The sequence below is a fragment of the Rattus rattus genome, chromosome 3, assembly GCF_011064425.1.
Source record: "Rattus rattus isolate New Zealand chromosome 3, Rrattus_CSIRO_v1, whole genome shotgun sequence".
Classification (NCBI taxonomy): domain Eukaryota; kingdom Metazoa; phylum Chordata; class Mammalia; order Rodentia; family Muridae; genus Rattus; species Rattus rattus.
Window position 1 is genome coordinate 60,242,080 of NC_046156.1, and position 13,990 is coordinate 60,256,069.

Sequence of the window (13,990 nt, forward strand, 5' to 3'; positions counted from 1 at the left end):
CAATAACCTGGATTGTGTCCCCCATGATGAAGAATCAAACACTATCAGCCTCCTGGGCACGTGTTAAGAGCTGTACCTTTTAGGCTATAGTCCTATATTAAAGATTCAAGGTTCGCTCCTGCTGCAAAGACCCTGAGTTCTCAGAGGGATGTGGCCTTGTCAACCTGATTATAGGGTTGTCCATGTCACCGAACCTGTCAATCTTAATCCCAGATGCACATAATTGAAATATCAGAGTGATCAGGAAAAAGACACAACTCACAGAGCAAGGCACTTTGTTCCCAGTTAGAGGAACTCCACACTGTGGATACTTAAGAGAGCATTCTCACGGAACAAGTGGATTTGTACTTTCTGGACCCATTACAAGTATTCATAAACCATTTCCCCACAAACCCTTCAGTTAATTCTTTCAAGCTTCCCCCCTGTCCAAACCACTAGCCATTGTCAATGGATTGGCTTAGATCCGCTTCGCAGGGTATTCTCTTTCTAGATAAGATGTATTTCACAAGTCCACTCCACACTCTGACAATGGGAGGATTTCCTTTCCCATAGTTCCTCATGGCTGCCCTTTAAGCAGTTCCTTGACAGCAGTTCACCAACTGCTGCTGTCTGCGTACTGCACTGGATCTAACTCTGGCCAGGGTTTTTAAGTTGAGATAGACGGTAGGAGCTGCTGCAATTGAAATGGCCTACCTGGTTTTATAGGATGTGAGTGGGTCTAGATACTACAGCAGTGTTTAGCCACCAGAGGCAAAATGGACACAGTTACCATGAAGGGCAGCAGGGCCAGAGATAAAACCAAGTTTGACCCCTTAAGAGTCATTGAATTTGTGGTGAAGACATGGATCAGTGTGGGCATCAGGCACAAACATGGTGCAGAGACATACATGCAGACACATGCTAATACATCACAGTTTTTAAAAAAGTTAGTGAATGGTTGAACTCATGGACGCCCCTCCTCTGTCAGAATAACCTATAAGAGCAGCTTGATAAATTCCTTCCTGACATCACCTCTATTATACTCTCCTCTCCCTGCCCCCTCCCTCCCTGGCTCCTTGCTTCCTTCCCAAGTCTACTCTTATGTCTTTTTTTGTTTTTCATTTCAAATGTTATTCCATTTCCTGGTTTCCCGGACATAAATCATCTATCCCCTTCTCCCCTTCTTCTATAAGGGTGTTCCCCTCCCCATCCATTCCCCGCTTCCCACCCCCTGCCCCTGACATTCCCCTACTCTGAGGGTCCAACCTTGGCAGGACGAAGGGCTTCTCCTTCCATTGCTGCCCAACAAGGCCATCCTCTGCTACATATGAGGTTGGAGCCATGGGTCAGTCCATGTACAGACTTTGGGTGGTGGTTTAGTCCCTGGGAGCTCTGGTTGGTTGGCATTGTCGTTCTTATGGGGTTGCAAGCCCCTTCAGCTCTTTCAATCCTGTCTCTAATCCCTCCAACGGGGGGTTCTGTTCTCAGTTCAGTGGTTTGCTGCTGGCATTTGCCTCTGTATTTGACATGCTCTGGCTGTGTCTCCGAGAAGACATCTATATCCAGTTCCTGTCAGCATGCACTTCTTAGCGTCATCAATCTCATCTAGTTTTGGTGGCTGTATATATATGGGCCACATATGGGGCAGGCTCTGAATAGCCATTCCTTCAGTCTCTGCTCTAAACTTTGTCTCACTATCCCCTCCTATGGAAATTTTTGTTCCCCTTTTAAGAAGGAGTGAAACATCGCATTTTGGTCATCCTTCTTCTTGAGCTTCATGTGGTTTGTGGATTGTATCTTGCTTAACTCAAAGTTTTGGGCTAATGTCCACTATCAGTGAGTGCATACCATGTGTATTTTTCTGTGATTGGGTAACCTCACTCAGGATGATATTTTCTAGTTCAATCCATTTGCTTAAGAATTTCATAAAGTCATTGTTTTTGATAGCTGAGTACATCCATTGTGTAGATGTACCACATTTTCTGTATCCATTCCTCTGTGGAAGGGCATCTGGGTTCTTTCCAGCTTCTGGCTATTATACATAAGGCTGCTATGAACATAGTGGAGCATGTGTCTTTGTTGTATGTTGGAGCATCTTTTGGGTATATGCCCAGTAGGGGTATAGCTGGGTCCTCAGGTAGTACAATGCCCAGTTTTCCGAGGAATCTTCAGACTGATTTCCAGAATGGTTGTACCAGTCTGCAATCCCACCAACAATGGAGGAGTGTTCCTCTTTCTCTATATCCTTGCCAGTATCAGTTGTCACCTGAATTTTTGATCTTAGCCATTCTGACTGGTGTGAAGTGGAATCTCAGGGTTGTTTTGATTTGCATTTCCTTGATGACTAAGGATGTTGAGCATTTCTTTAGGTGCTTCTCAGCCATTCTGTATTCCTCAGCTGAAAATTCTTTGTTTAGCTCTGTACCCCATTTTTTACTAGGGTTATTTGGCTCTCTGGAGTCTAACTTCTTGAGTTCTTTGTATATTTTGGATATTAGCCCTCTATCAGATGTAGGATTGGTAAAGATCTTTTCCCAATCTGTTGGTTGTCATTTTGTCCTAACCACAGTGTCCTTTGCCTTATAGAAGCTTTGCAGTTTTACAAGGTCCCATTTATCGATTCTTGATCTTAGAGCATAAACCATTGGTGTTTTGTTCAGAAAAATTTCCCCAGTGCTCATGTGATCGAGACTCTTCCCTACTTTTTCTTCTATTAGTGTTTGATGTGGAGGTCCTTGATCCACTTGGACTTAAGCTTTGTACAGGGTGATAAAAATGGATTGATTTGCACTCTTCTACATGCTGACCTCCAGTTGAACCAGCACCATTTCTTGAAAATGCTTTTTTCCATTGGATGGTTTTAGCTCCTTTGTCAAATATCAAGTGACCATAGGTGTGTGGGTTCATTTCTGGGTCTTCAATTCTATTCAACTGTTTGTCTCTGTACCATATAGTTTTTATGACTATTGCTCTGCAATACTGCTTGATGTCAGAGATGGTGATTTCCCCAGAAGTTCTTTTATTGTTGAGGATAGTTTTCGATATCCTAGGTTTTTTGTTATTCCAAATGAATTTGCAAATTGCTCTTTCTAACTCTATGAAGAATTGAGATGGAAATTTGATGGGGATTGCATTGAATCTGTAGATTACTTTTGGCAAAATGACCATTTTTACTATATTAATCCTGCCAATCCATGAGCATGAGAGGTCTTCCTTCTTCTGAGATCTTCTTCAATTTCTTTCTTCAGAGACTTGAAGTTCTTGCCATACAAATCTTTCACTTGCTTGGTTAAAGTCACACCAAGGTATTTTAAATTGTTTGGGACTATTGTGAATGGTGTTATTTCCCTAATTTCTTTCTCAGCCTGTTTATCCTCTGAGTATAGGAAGGCTACTGATTTTTTTGAGTTAATTTTATACCCAGTCACTTTGCTGAAGTTGTTTATCAGGCTTAGTAGTTCTCTGGTTAAACTTTGGGGTCACTTATGTATACTATCATATCATCTGCAAATAGTGATATTTTGACTTCTTCCTTTCCAATTTGTATCCCTTTGACCTCTTTTTGTTGTCTGTTCTGGCTAGGACTTTGAGTACTATATTGAATAATAGGGAGAGAGTAGGCAGCCTTGTCTAGTCCCTGATTTTAGTGGGATTGCTTCAAGTTTCTCTCCTTTTAGTTTAGTATTAGCTACTGGTTTGCTGTATATGGCTTTTGCTATGTTTAGGTATGGGCCTTGAATTCCTGTTCTTTCCAGGACTTTTCTCATGAAGGTGTGTTGAATTTTATCAAATGCTTTCTCAGCATCGAATGAAATGATCACCATCTGGTTGGCTGGCTCAAAGCAGGCATTGGTGATTTCTGCTACTGTATACTGCTCATGGTAGACTTTCTCAGCAGAGATGACAGGGGCATAAGTGGCCAGAGGGAAGTGAATGTGAGGGTAGGGCACCAGGTTGGTCTGGAATTCTGTCAGATCAACATTCAGGACCCCATCAAATCTGGGGGAAGCAGTGATGGAAGACACAATCCGGCTAATAAAGCAGTTAAGGTTAATGTAGGTTCAGCGCTCAATGTTGAGGTTTCTATGACAGATGTCATAGATGGCCTCATTGTTTATTATAAAGGTACAGAATGCTCCAGGGTGGTGTGGGTGGTGAGGATGGAATTGTAGCGCTCAACCACAGCAGTAGAAACCTGGGCGGTCTGGGTAAATGGAGAACTCCAGCTTGGATTTCTTTCAGTAATCAACAGAGAGCCATTCCATCAGCAGGGAGGTGAACCCCAAGCCAGTTCCTACACCAAAGCTGTGGAAAAACGAAGAAGCCCTGAAGACTTGTACACTGGTCAGCCAGCTTGTGAGTTCTGTCCAAGACAAGGTCAACAATCTCCTTGCCCATGGTGTAGTGGCCACAGGCATAGTTATTGGCAGCACCTTCCTTGCCTGTGATGAGCTGCTCTGGGTGGAAGAGCTGGCGGGAGGTGCCAGTGTGAACTTCATCAATACCTGTGGGTCCCAGGTCTACGAACACTGCCCAGGGTACATGCTTGCCAGCTCCTGTCTCACTGAAGAAGGCGTTGAAGGAGTCATCTCCTCCCCCAATGGTCTTGTCACTTGGCCTTTGGCCATCAGGCTGGGTGCCATGTTCCAGGCAGTAGAGCTCCCAGCAGGCATTGCCGATCTGGACACCAGCCTGGCCAACGTGGATGGAGATGCATTCATGCATATTTAGTCCTTCCTCCGTGAAAACTGAGGAAGTGGAGAGAGGGTGATGAAGATCTCCCACTGGCAGACTACTAAGGAGTCCGGGTGAGACGCTGTGTTGAACTGATTTTTATGCTGGTTTAGCCACTACATGTGCCCCTGGACTATTATGACTTCATTGTACAAGTGCTTTTGTGTTTCAATGTAGCACCCAAATGCATGTTCTGTTGACATTTTCTCAAGCTTTAGGCTCTAAGCATATAGACAGACACAGAGCTCTGGACTCATTGCGAAAGTTTGTGTCTGAGTATTATCTCAGTGTCTTTTCTTCCTTGACTCTTAGGTACCCTGTTTCTGTATTCCACTCCAGGAGAAGTTCCCCTGGAGCCTCCCACGTGGGCAATCCACGCTTCTGGCTATCATCCATTTCTACAGAACAGGCTCTCAGGAGGCAGATTATTATGTTTGTGGTTTTGATGCAGAACCTTATATAGAACCAAAGGTTCAAACTTGTGTCCCCAGTACACTTGTGGGTCAGAGCCCTTCTGTGCCTGTTTCTTTAGCATATTAAGATGTCCGTAGGGAAATGGAGACAACTTATAGCGGGCCACTGCTTATATTCATCATCAAATCCCCCCACCCGGACCTGCTAAGGTAGATGAAGCAGAAGGGGCCTCATCAAAGCTGGACCCATCGTAGGTCAGAACATCAGACGGGAAAGAGACATGAGAGTCTGCCTCTGTCTGCCCCAACCCCCCAACTAGCTCTAACGCTTTAGAAAACGCATTTTGTTTTCTAAACTTCTGAAAGGGGAATAACGGTCACAGCCGTTTGCACTGCTGTCATTTCGTCCCTGCAGCACGTAGGACAGGGCACCTGGCCTGAGCAGGAACAGGGTTTCTGACCTCGGCTTTGCTACCGACTCTCATGCACTGGGCCGCTTTGGGCAACTCGTGCTGGGTGGGAACTCCGGGAGCAAAGATCTCAACTGGGGAAAAATGTTAACTAAAAATTAAAATAAGATAAAAAACAAACAAACAAACTAGGAGGCGTCTTACAAAAGCTATCTGCAGATGATCGGGGAAACGACCTGAGTGAGCGGACTCCGTTAGGCCACCATGGAGCTATAGAAACAGGGTGATGTACATGCCTTCTCTAAAGGAGTTAGGCGCTGCTCCTCTGTCTTACAGACAAGGAGACAAGAACGCCAAGAAGTCTCATAAAGACCAAAGCTGGACTCCACCACCAGGCCTGTGAAGCCAGGACAACTAAGCCTAAGCACCCTGCTGCTCTGAAGCCTGGACCACTAAGCCTAAGCACCTCGCGGTGATGGTGAGTGGAAATGCTCAGAAGCTGGACGACCACGAGGCAGAGCCCAGAAGTGAGTGGAAACTAAAATCAGACGGCTGTTCGGCGTGAGTTCTAGAAGCTTTGTTATTTCTGGAAAATAAGAGTTCCATTGTTATTGCTAATAGTCCCTCCCAGTTCCGGAAGCCTATGTCCCCTGGGTGAGAGAGAGGGTGACAGTGAGAAACGTCAGGTGTGCTGACTTTCCACTTGGTGAGTCATGGGCATTTAATTAACTCAGCTGCCTGGTTGGGTGGGAGAGGAAAGCCGGCGCATGGATGGAGAGTGTTGGGAGCAAGAGGGACTTAGATTGGCAGGGTCTAAGTGGGTGCCAGGGAGAGGAAACAGAAAAAGTCGTGTTTGGAAAGCCAGAGGTGTTTCCCTTTGAAAGCTTAGCTGCCACACAGAGCCGGTCTATCTGCACCCTGACAGGTTCCAGACCGGCTGTCAGAGGGCACCTTTCGCTCTCTCTCACCAGCTGAAGTGCCCTGGCCGTCCTGAACTCAACACCTCCACACTCTTAGCCCTCCTGCCAGAGCCAGAGGGGAGAGAAAAACCACCATGACCTTGGCCACTTTCCATAGCCAGAAACCACTCCAGATAAAAACTGGTGCATCGCTCATTCTGTACAAGTCCTTACCACGATGCCAACACCTGAGTTCCATCCCTAAGATCCATGTGAAGGAGAGAACTGCAGAGAGCCAACCCCGTAAGTTGTCATCAGACTACACACACACACACACACACACACACACACACACACACACACACACACACACACAGTGGTACACACACACACCATCCTATAAACACATACACAGACACATGTACACACAGACATACAGACACACACAGACACACAGACATACAGACATATGCACACTCTGTGCATACACACACTGTGTCATAAGAACTTTCCTTCACAAACCTGTGAGCACACACACAGACACATACATACACAGACACACACACAGACACAGACACACACACACACACACACACACACTGTGGCACAAGGCCTTTCCTTCATTATCCTATCAGCACACAGCACACACACAGACATACTTACACACACACACACACACACACACACTGTGGCACAAGACCTTTCCCTCACTATCCTATCAGCACATACACACACACAACACACACATATACACATACTGTGGCACAAGGCCTTTCCTTTGCTATCCTATCAGCATACACAGACACAACACACAGAGACACAACACACACACACACACACACACACACACACACATACACACACATGCATGAACACAAAAAGTAAATACATGTCTTAAATACCTAAAGGCTGATATAAATATTAGGATAGAGCCCCAATAAATGGGTGTGAATGTGGGATTTTTAACCCAACTACATTTTTGAGACTATTTTGGGGTGAGTTGGGAAAGGGAGAATGACTTCTTTTATACCTTTCCCCTTTCCAACTGAAAATTAGAAAGGAAAAAGCAGCCACCGAGGGCTATCAGTATGGGAGGGGGAGTGAGAGCACAGGATAGCCCCAAAGTCATGATAACAGCCACAGGCTCAGATAGCCCCCAAGAAAGACTCCACATCACTGCCGGGAACAGCAGCTTTTCGGACGAGCCATTGCACAACCCAAGTAGGTGCTGGAGAGGGAGCATGCTCTGTGTTTCACGGAAGTTTCTACCCGGGCCACGTCAGTAGACACAAGCAGCCAGAGGCAGGAAGGACAGGCTGTTTTTAAAACTAGTCTGTTGGGACTCGGGAGATGGCTAACAGCTCGTACGGCTCTTACAGAGGACCCCGGGCCAGTTCACGGCACCACATCAGTGGCCCACAACCGCCTGTAACTCCAGCTCTCAGGGGACCCAGAGCCTCTGGCTTCAGAGACACCTGCACTCACATGTACATGCAGACGTACCGCATACATGTAACTAAAACTTGGGGGATGAAAACAAGTCTTTAAAAAGAACTAGCTCATGTACAAAGTGAGGCAGCAGAGAAACGTAGGACCCGAGGAGTGCAGAGAGCTTCAAGCTGGCAGAGGTTTCCGGGCATCCTTAGCAGCCCCCCCTTGTCCTAGGTGCTGACGTGGACTCCTGTCAAGCTGCGATCACACAAACTGACACCAGACACCATGAGAGCCCTACAGAGCCAAGCAAAGGCAGGACAGACACTTCAAACACCACAATTATTTTTACCTGCACATACATACTTGTCACTGAAGTGAAGTAATACTTTTCTGGCCTTGGCCTGAACATTCCACGATGTTCCATTGAGAGGAGCTGGATTCCAAACAGCGCTAGCATTTGGAACAGAGACGGAGGCAGAGGCTGGTGTGTTGATTTATCGTTAGGGTGTGCAGTTCTAGAGACAAGAGTGGGCCTCAGGGGAGAGAGGCAGGAGAGAGGCCGAAGCAATGGGAAGAGGCAGTTAAGCGAGTGTGTGCAAATCGGGTTAGCTGATCAGTCCAAAGGCCTGCACCCCCAAGAAACCCCGCAGGCCAGGGTAAGCACTGCCAGGAGAGTGGGCCAGGGGTAGTGTGGGGCTTCTGTAGTACGGGTCGTCAGAGGTTTGGGCCATGCTGCTTTGGTTCCTGCACGCTTAGGTTGCTTGTGTGTTAGTACAACCCCTGATCTGTGCCCTGTGACCGCATCATGGGGAAAGTTCCGGTGAGCGAGGATAGGATCTGTCCCATTTTCCTGTGTAAGGTTGGATCAGGTAGCTGGGACAGGAGGCAGGTATGGTGGAAGGACAGGAAGTGAGACTGAAAGGAGTCTGACACACTCATTACCCTCTTGAGGCCTAGTAAACAACTCAGCTTTCATCTCAAATCCCCGCGTCCTGGTGCTCTGAGGCACACAGCAAGCTCGCATCTAGTTTTGTTGAATGAACGAATGAATTCAGTTTTATTGAGTAAATAAATGATCACAGAGCCCTCAAACCTCTTCCTTGTCTCTGGCTTTCTTCTGCTACCATCCCCACCCCATACCCAACCAGCTCCTAGGCCTCCGCAATTGGAGCTCTGCCTTTTCCTGAACGGCCACTCTCCCAGCCTCTGGGTCTGAAAGACCGTCATATTTGGTTACCCCGAAGCATAGCCCTTACCCCCGAGAAAGTCAGTTTCTAGTCTTTCAAAAGCACATCATCCTCCTGGCCTCAGAATCCTTCAGTTCCTCTCAAAACTTCTCTCAGGTTCGGAAACAAACCATACCATTCTATTATATGTTCTGCTGGGGTGTGGGATGGTGTGTGGTATGTATGGTATGCTGTGTGCTGTGGTGTGTGTGCTGTGGTGTGTGGTGTGATATAGTGTGTGTGCTGTGGTGTGGGGTGTGTGTGCTGTGGTGTGTGATGTGATGTGTGTGGTTATAGCATGGTGTGTACGGTGTGTAGTGTGGTGTGTGTGGTTATAGCATGTTGTGTGGGGCATGGTGGGTGCAGTGTGGTGTGCATTTGGGTGCTGTGAGGAGGTAAACTTGTACTATTTCCTCCAACTCTAATGTCTCCCTTGACATAACAAAACTGTATTCCCTTTTCAAAGCCACCCAAGTACAACCCCCTCTTCTGAGCTCTTCCTGAACATGTCCTTCTCAGGTTCCCCTTGCTCTGAGAACCGACAGGTGCCCTTTCCCCTCTTGCCCCACCGAGCCCCTCTTCCTTGTAATGCAATAAATCCCGCAAGTCCTGAGTGGCTGGGGTCAGCCTGCCATCCTCCCAGGTGACGGCCCCAAGCCCCGACCCGTTGTAGAGTAGGGTGCTGTTCACACTTACCACACAGAGGTGTGCAAGAGCACGGGGTGGAAGTCAGCCTCCCACCCACTCCAGCACACAGTCATTTCCAGAGTCCGCAGCTGGCAGACCATCTGCTGCCACAGTTGCAGCCTGGACCCAGGATGGCGCCTCTTGCTAACCTGATTCCATTTAAGAGTACTGTCAAGGCTCAAGCAAAGGAAAATGTTCTCAAGTATAAGCTCAGTGGACATGGGGAGAGGCAGCTCCTGGCAGCCACCCAAGACGGCACCGAATTTAGTCCAAAGGTTGAATATAAATATATGAAAATTTTATTTTTAAAATAACGTGGTAACACTAAAATAGCTCACAAAGGAAAGAGAGTGAAAGCACACCCCCCCCAAAGACCCCGTCACAGCTGCCTTCGTTTGTGCTGCTCCAGAGCCCAGAGCCTTGCTGTCATAAGCCCACTTTTACACGTTGACGCATGCTGTACACATAATGTTCTGGCTCCCCTTTCCCCTAAGAATATATGAGAAACACGTAAGAGAAAGAACATAGACAGAGATGTGGGCTGTGGTGTGGGCTGGCTGTGTAGGTTTGGATCTTCCTTGTGAAGGTTCAGTGGGCTCATGGGATTATTGTGAGGATGAAATGGTCACAGGTAAAGCCTCAGCCCAGTGCCTAGTCTTAACTGCGAGTTGGTTTCATTGCTGTTACCAAATTCAAGTTGACCTTCACCCGGCCGACTGTAGCCTATACAGGCTTTGATGCTGGTTTTCAAGCGCGTACCTTCAAATCAGATTCTTATAAGCTTAAGGCTCTCCAGACCATGTCCCACCTCACTTAAATGACAATCCCAGAAAGGTATAACATATCTTCCTACCCAGCCCTGAGCCCTTTGTCGCTTGGTAGCACCTTGAGGGCCTTGGCTATGCAACAGAGCTCAATAAAATGAACATTCCCGAAAGTCTTCAGGCATGAGTCTTCTCTCTAGGAAACTCTTTTTATCAAGTGTCACGCCTACAAGGGCATTGGGTCGGGGTCATGGAAAATTCAGCCAGGTAAGGGTGTGAGCAGAGGAACTTGAACCAAACTCTGACCTCCAAGGGCTGTAGGTGCAGGAGTGATTTCAGAGTAACATTGGGCTTCAGGACAAATGGTCTCCCCATCTGCCACCACGGCTTGTTGAGGTGGCCAGAGCTCTCACTATTGATCCCCTGTTTAGTTTGAGAGTTCAGCAGCATATTACAGCATCTTGCTATAATTCTGCTAACAGCCCCACCTTGTACTGCACTGAGACTCTGAATTCAGGCCTGGTGAATGACCCAGCCCTCAGGAGAAGGCTTGGCTTTGCCCACATCCGTCTTCCCCCACTGAGTCTGAGACCAACCCCTAAACCCGGATCAGGGGCTGTGGTCCCCAGCTGCTGAGGTATGTTCCAGACATGCCCGCCTGCCTGGGGTCATTCGCAGCTTCCATAGCCTGGCTTCCCTGATGCACCCATATCCCCGCTGCCCGCTGTGCACGTGAGGTCTCATGTTTTGACTTCCCTGATGCCAAGGCTACTCTGGAATGCACAGTAGGTTCCTTCCCATCTCCTTTCTGCTCACAGGTCCTGGTATCGCCCTGGGCCTGTGGCTAGGTGTGCCCCGGAGCAACCCCATCGCCCCTCCTATGTGCACTCCAGGGAACAAGCCTAGCCCAGAAGACCAAGAATGGAGTAAACCCTGGTGGAAATGATCTTCTCAGCCTTAGGTGGGATAATTTTGTCCAACTCGATGATGGCATTTAGTTGCTTTCATTCAAATCCTTTCTAAACGTTCCTTCGTTTGCTTCAGTGAAAAGCGTCTGTCCTTTGAGGTTTTTCGAGGGAAAGGGATGTGTATTTTGTAGCAATGGAGGCCAGGCAGCTCTGGTGTGGGTACCGCTCGAACTGTTCATCTTTCAAAAACATTAGGCCTCACTGAAATAAAGCACAACTGTATTTTGGCGTTTCCTAGAAGGAACTTGGATTCCCTACTCGGCTCGTCAAACAGCTGGCTTTTCAGTTGCCAGATGTGAATTTTCACACTACTTCCTCAGAAAGGACTTCACACTCCTGTACACACCGGCCCTGCAGTCTTGGCCTACCACTGGTTTGCTTCCTGTATGGTATTTAACATGATCTGAAATTCTGGAATCTGTCTGTTCACTCGAGTTACAGGCCCTCCCCTTATTACAAGCTGGAAAAGGCTGGGCCAGGTCCACTGTGCTGGGCCATGTCCGCTTTGTAAAGCTGTATTTCCAGAGCCTGGTACAAGGCCTGGTCAAAGCAACTGTGAGCTCAGCACTCAGGCTGTGCAAAGCAGGAGGGTCAGGAATTTAAGACCATCTTCAGCTTCACAGAGTTTAAAGCTAGCCTGGCTTACATGCGACCCTGCTCCCAATGAACGGACAGCCATAAATTGTTAAATGTAAGTTTTTCCCCTTCTCAATTAAAATAGTGATAAAATTTTAGTTTCTACCAATGTCTGATGACTATCAAGTGACCCACAGGAAACCCCCAAGCCACTCCTGCTTATTGATTACTTACTATCAGGGGCCACTACGAGGGCTGACGGCAGGGCTTCTGGAACCTCCTAGGGTAAGGGACACTCATTTTGGAAGCTTCTCCCAGACTCACTATTGTCCTCATGTGCATACGATGGAAATAATTCTTCAAAGAATCTCCAAGTGCCTCCGGCCTCGTTTGTCTCTCCGCTGTCACATTTGCTGCTTAAAACCAAAACCATAACCAAACCAAAAACCCCCGAGATTCATCACACTATGACTCCTAGGAGTGAGGCTAACATCTAATCACTAAATACTGGCTGGCCAGGGGAATGAAACACCAGTGCTAGGAATTATTACTTTAAAGATTTTTTTAATTATTCATTTCTGTGTGCAGTGTGTGTGTGCGTGCGCGCACATGTGTAGATGCCTGAGAAGACCAGAAGAGGACGTCATATCCCCTGGAGCTGGAGTTACCGATGGTTGCAGCCACTCGATGTGGGTGCTGGGAACCAACCTTAGCAGCAATCACTCTTCACTACCGAGCCATTGAGCCATCATCCAGCCCAGGTAGAGACTCTGACGTTCAAGGGAAGAATTAAGGGAAGGGACCCAAGCGCCTGAACTCAGAGTCTGCTCGCTGTGCTATTAATCAGCTTTTGCTCCTGCTGGTGAACCACTGGAAGCTGAAGAGGAGCCAACCACAGGTTGAGATTTTACAGAAGTCACCTCTGCTTTGGTGTTCTGAGCACCATCTTAACCATTCTGTGCATAGCTGTGACTATACAGCCATGAGGTGTATTATAGATCCTTTTCTGTGGGAACTACTCAGGCCCGCTGGGCTGGAACCCTCCCTCACCCGTGGACAGGTTCCAGTGAATACTGAGTGCATGCATGGTAAGGACGTATCTGCAAGGTTTCTAATGGGATCCGTGAATGAGGATGAAGGTGGTGCTTATGTTTGTTTTCCCTGGCCTTTGTTTCTTTCTTTCAGAAATAGTAGCTTATCTGGTAGCAAAGGGCCAGGGTGGCCTTTGACCCTTGTTTGGAGCATGAATTATTTCACCATTTTCAAAGACATATGTTCTCATTCAGAGGCCAGTGAGAAACCACTTCAGGGTGAGAGAGACCTTCCCGTACCTCAGTTTCCATGACTACGAAATGGGGGGGGTGTTAAAACTATTTCACAAAGTCATCTTTGAGGTCCCCACTTTTCTCCTTTTCTTCTTTTTCTCTCCTCTGTGGGGTGTCTGTGCAGGTGCATATGCGCACGTGTGAGGACAATCTCAGATGTTGTTCTTCAGGAGCTGTTCACCCTCTTTGAGACTCGGTCGCTCATGGGCCTGGAGCTGGCCAAGCAGGCTAGGCTGTCTGACGGGTGAGCCCCAGGGGCCTGCTTATTTCCAATGCCCCAGCGCCTGGATTCCGAGCATATGCCACCATGCCCCATTTTTTTCTTTAAAGTGGAGGATCTGTGGCTAGAATTCAGATCCTCACACTTGCAAGGGAAACACTTTACAAACTATTTCCCCCCTGCCCCCTCCCATTCCTCCCACCCCTGCTCAGGCCTCTGAGCTCAGGTCTGGTCTCTTCATGTACATTCATTTGTTTGTCTCACCCTCTGGAGACGTGAGGTTCTTAGAATCAATAGAAGTTAATATTCTAATTGTATCAGTGTGTGAGCGTGTGGTGTACAAGAGTGGGTGTGC

The 13,990-nt window shown here is 47.4% G+C and overlaps 1 pseudogene; it reads right to left on the reverse strand.

Moving 5' to 3' along the window:
- Positions 1-3,796: 3,796 nt before the first annotated feature.
- LOC116896491 lies at positions 3,797-4,706 on the reverse strand (annotated as a pseudogene).
- Positions 4,707-13,990: the final 9,284 nt, after the last annotated feature.